Here is a 5,601-nt window from a genome sequence, read left to right as displayed (position 1 = left end):
CCCTAACAAAAAGCTCAAAGGTCAAGTAGTTGGCTGGGAACATGAACAGGCAGAGAAAACAGTATCAGATTCAGGCTCAGACTTTAGAATCTTTTTTTGGTGACAAAGAAGATCAAAACATATAGCCAGAAGAAGTCAACAAAGCCAAAGAGCCTACATCAAAAGCCTCCAAGAAAAATATTAATTGGTCCCAGGCCATGGAAGAGCTCAAAAAGGATTTGGAAAAGCAAGAAAGAGAAGTAGAGGGAAAATTGGAAAGAGAAATGAGAGTGATGCAAGAAAACCATGAAAAACAAGTCAATGACTTGCTAAAAGAGACCCAAAAAAATGCTGAAGAAAATAACACCTTAAAAATAGACTAACTCAAATGGCAAAAGAGCTCCAAAAAGCCAATGAGGAGAAGAATGCCTTGAAAGCCAGAATTAGTCAAATGGAAAAGGAGGTCCAAAAGACCATGGAAGAAAATGCTACTTCCTTCAAAATTAGATTGGAGCAAGTGGAAGCTAGTGACTTTATGAGAAATCAAGATATTATAAAACAGAACCAAAGGAGTGAAAAAATGGAAGACAATGTGAAATATCTCATCAGAAAAACCACTGAGCTGGAAAATAGATCCAGGAGAGATAATGTAAAAATTATTGGACTACCTGAATGCATGATCAAAAAAGAGTCTAGATATCTTACTAAAGTTGAACTGTTTTGTTTACATTCCTACATGGAAAGATGATGTGTATAATTCATGAGACCTCAGTATCAGGGCAGCTGAAGGGAATATACATACATACATACATACATACATACATATAGACAGAGGACACAGGGTGAGTTGAATATGAAAGGATGATATCTAAAAAAATAAAATCAAATTAAGGGATGAGAGAGGAATATACTGAGAGAGGGAGAAAAGGAGAGATAGAATTGGGTAAATTATCTCACATAAAAGTGGCAAGAAAAAGCAGTTCGTTGGAAGGGAAGAGGAGGCAGGTGAGGGGGAATGAGTGAATCTTGCTCTCATCAGATTTGACTTGAGGAGGGAATAACATACACACTCAATTGGGTATCTTACCCCACAGGAAAGAATGAGGAAGGGGATAAAAAGCAGGGATGATAGAAGGGAGGGCAGATAGGGGGGAGGAGGTAATGAAAAGCAAACACTTTGGAAAAGGGACAGGGTCAAGGGAGAAAATTGAATAAAGGGGGACTGGATAGGAGGGAGCAAAATATAGGTAGTCTTTCAAAACATGAGTATTGTGGAAGGGTTTTACATAATGATACATGTGTGACCTATGTTGAATTGCTTGCCTTCTTAGGGAGGGTGGGTGGGGAGGGAAGAGGGGAGAGAATTTGGAACTCAAAGTTTTAAAAGCAGATGATCAAAAAAAGTTGCTTTGGCATGCAACTGGGAAATAAGATATATAGGCAATGGGGCAAAGAAAACTATCTTGCCCTACAAGAAAGTAAGGGAAAAGGGGATGGGGAGGAGTGGGGTGACAGAAGGGAGGGCTGACTGGGGAAAGGGGCAATCAGAATATATGCCATCTTGGAGTGGGGGGGAGGGTAGAAATGGGGAGAAAATTTGTAACTCAAAATCTTGTGGAAATCAATGCTGAAAGTTTTTTTCCTTAAAAAAAAACCCTAAATAATTTTACTGTTATCTTCACATCATTACACATTTCAAAAAAAAGTTTAAAATTGCAAAAAAAAAAATTTAAAAAAGAAGAAAAAAAGCATAAGGCTGAATCTCAATCTGGTCCAATATGGTTAGGGATAACAACACACATTTTTCTACATACGTTGTTTGTCCTTTGTTTTCGAAGGGGAACAATGGCATCATGGGGTGATGTCTTGACTCTTGCATGAATTGGATTTCAGTCACCACAAAAGTCACCAGCCTCACTCTCTCATCCATTTGTCTTTGGCAAGACAAGTCAAGATGACTGGTGATGGCCTGGGATACAGTGGATGACCCTGGAGTCTTCCATGTCTGACAAAGCTTTAAATGCTCCATAGAACCTGCTTCAGCCATCTTTGTGGCTGTTGGAATTAATTGTTCTCATCCACCCATTCCCCTGGGGAAAGTCTTCACATGGTTGGGGTAGACATCCCCCTAACTCACCAACGGACTTGAGGCCTGTTGGTTACCCAACCTATACATATGTGTGTGCACATTCACATGTGTCTATGTTAATTTGTACATATATATGCATATGTGTATACACACACCAGTTTAGTTTTACACACCAGTTTAGTTTTACACACCAGTTTAGTTTTACATAGTATTGATGTTTTCCTTTTCATTTGGCTCTCACAAACAACCCTGTAAGATTTGTATCTCCACCATCCAGGTGAGGAAACTGATCCCTAGAGGTAAAACACTTGCTCAAACTTACATTTGTTCCAGGTAACAGAACTTAGGATTCAAAACTGAACCTTCAGACTTGGAGTCCCATGTTCCACTCACATTTCTTCAGCTATTTTCCCTGAATTTCCGCCATCCCTTCTTATCACATCTAATAAGAGGGAGCATCAGTAGCCTGGAGAAATACTGCATAGTAGAAACAGTAGTCCTTTGAGCTGCACTTTTGGATTTTATTAAGACTCTCTATGATGTCTTTCAAAACTCATCTCATTTCTCTTAGAACCAGGGCAGGAGCTAAAACTCATTGGCAAGAATAGTTTGGTTTTTTTTAAATATTTCCATCTGTCCTTTAACTCTCCTTTAAGGAGCATAAAACCCAGAAACATGTTTCAGTTACATTTGTTGGATAGGATTAGACTATCACTTGGGGATGCTGGGTGAATTTCCAGTGTTTGAGAGGCTGTTAAACTGCTCATTAGCACACTCTCTTAAGGTCTTTAGGAGAAATAAAATGAGATGAAACTCAAGCGTACCAATTTGGCCACTTGCTGCAGTATAAAGGCTTGGTGGCAAAAATAAAGCTTTGGTTTGTCTGTATATTTCATTTATTTATGCTACCTCTGTCCTCAAGGGTAGCAGCGTGAAGAATGTCCTGGCTAGACATAGGAATCTGGAAGACCTAGGCTTAAATCCTCTCTCTTCTAGATATGAGTTTGTGACCCTGGATGTCACCTCTCTGAGCTTCATACAACCCTCTTAGAACTGGTCTCCTGAGTTGTAGGTAAATTGCCATCTGTATTGGTCACATATTGACATCCTCCATTATCTCCAGCACTGTAGGTAACAAATGTTGAAGATCAGTCCACAAGAATTTATTAAGGACCTGCTATGTGCTAGGCAGGCATTGTACTAGCTAGGCACAGGGGATGTAAAGACAAACATATCCATCACACAACCCAACTGCTTCCAGTTCATTATTTGTAAGGTTGAGCTACACAGCATTTTATTGAGAAACTCTAGTAATGTGGATATACTCTCCAAACACACAGGCTACAACCCATCAATACCCAAGGGTGTAGCACTCATCCATTTCCTTAAAATCTAACATGAGGGATCTACCCTAGGTACCTAGAGTTCTCTCAACATGGCAAAGATATAGAATATGCAGACTCTTGGTTATCCCTCAACTGTTGTTCCATCACCAACCCATCTTTTCTTCCAGTCATGAATCTCTTTGATGATGTCTTTTCCATTGATTCTCCCATTTAACACCCTGTTTATACTGTGCTGAAATGTTTTCATTTTCACTGAGTCTAGCAATGAGAGCTAAGTTTAAGAAATTAATTCTCTTTAACAGCTAGTCCAGAAGTTACCATCTCAGATCTCAGAGTAACAAATTTATAGACTGAAGTCTTACTAGGTATTCAGGGTAACTAAATTCATTAAAAATGTCCTGTTAAGGAGTAATATTTATAATCAAGAATTAACAAGAGAGCAAAGCTGTGAAATGAAGATTCCATGGAACATCAGGCCTTGCCCAGGATAAGCTGATCACCTGAAATCTCATTTCCATGCTGACTGATTTGGTTTTTGATACAGGACACTTTCTCAATTCCCTCAATTGCCCCTTCTGTCTGATTGGAGGAGTGGAGGATGGAACACTAAATTCTTCCCAAGCCTTCCTGTGTAGAGGACTGGTATCTGAACCTTCCAGGTAAGTCTTCATTTTCCATCAGCAGCTCTCCTTGGCTTTAATTACACAGAATATCATGCCCTGACACTGGGGGACCCCTGGTAATACCTAATACTGGCTTTTCATCTTTTGTGTGCTGTCTTTCCCCATTAGATTGTAAGCTCCTTAAGGGCAGGGACTGTCTTTTTCTTACTTCTTCCTCAATGAGTTTGACACTTGGCTCACAATTTTCTCTCCTCCTGCCCTCTTACTAGGGGACTTCAACAAGCATATTGATTTTCCCCCAAATATATAAACCACTCATTTCTTCAACCTACTTACCTCCCATGAACAGATCCTCCACCCAACCTCAGCCACACACAAAGATGGTCATACTTTTGATCTTGCCATTACTCACAAATGTACCACCTCTATGTTCAAGAATTCTGAAATCCTCCTTTCCAATCATAATTAAGGCTTTTCACCTCTCCCTCTGCCTTCCCTTACAAAATCATAATCTTTATCTGTACCATGATCAACAATCCCTTGACCCTTCAATGCTCTCCCAAGGCATCCTCCCTGTTCTAGTCACTCTCTTCCCCATCTTGACTCCTTGGTGATCCAATTTAAATCCACAGTGTCTTCCTGTCTTGAATCCTTAGACCCCTTTTCATATCACCAATTATGCCCAGACAGGCCTCAACCTTGGTTACTCCCACTGCCCACCACCTTTGCTCCTACACACATACTGCTGAAGGTGGAGAAAAATCACAGAACTGTTCTGAGTCCATTACACATTTATCTTACACAACCTCAACTGGTCCTTTACCTTGCTTATCAACTCAATATCACACTTTCCGCAGCATCTCTCTTACTCCTTGCTCGAACATTCAATGGCTCCCCCTTCCCCCACCCTCTCAGCTGAGAACCTTGTATCATATTTTACAGAAAAAAATTGAAGCCATTCACTGTGAGGTTCTGCTTTTCATCTCTTCATCTCCTATCTCTCAGATGCCTTCTGCCACTCTCCTCCTTCACCCATCTCACATAATGGAGTAGCCTTAATCCTCACCAAGGTTTAACCCCTTTACTTGGTCAAGTGATCCCATTCTATCCCGTCTCCTCTGTCCCTTCTGTCATCCCCACTAATTCATTTTCAATCTCTCCTCAATTACAGGCTCATTTCATACTGCCCACAAACATGCGTATCTTTCCCCTATCCTGATGAAACCCTCACTTGATCCCCCCATGCCTGATAACCATCATCCTGTATCTCTTCTGCCCTTTGTGGCAAAACTCCTCAGAAAGGTCATCTACAGTAGGTACCTTCACTTCCTCTCTTCTTCCTCCCTTCTTAATCCCTTGCAATCAGAAATCAGACCTTTTCATTCTACCTAAACTGTTCTCTCCAAAGTTACTGATGATCTCTTAGTTGCCAAGTAAAATGACCTTTTCTCAATCCTCATTCTTCTTGACTTCTCTGCAACCTTTGACACTGTTGATCACTGTCTTCTCCCTGACACTCTCTTCTCTTTAGGTTTTCAGGACATTCTCCTCCTACCCATCTGAT

The sequence above is a fragment of the Trichosurus vulpecula genome, chromosome 4 (assembly GCF_011100635.1).
Source record: "Trichosurus vulpecula isolate mTriVul1 chromosome 4, mTriVul1.pri, whole genome shotgun sequence".
Classification (NCBI taxonomy): domain Eukaryota; kingdom Metazoa; phylum Chordata; class Mammalia; order Diprotodontia; family Phalangeridae; genus Trichosurus; species Trichosurus vulpecula.
Note: the sequence above shows the minus strand (reverse complement) of the source record.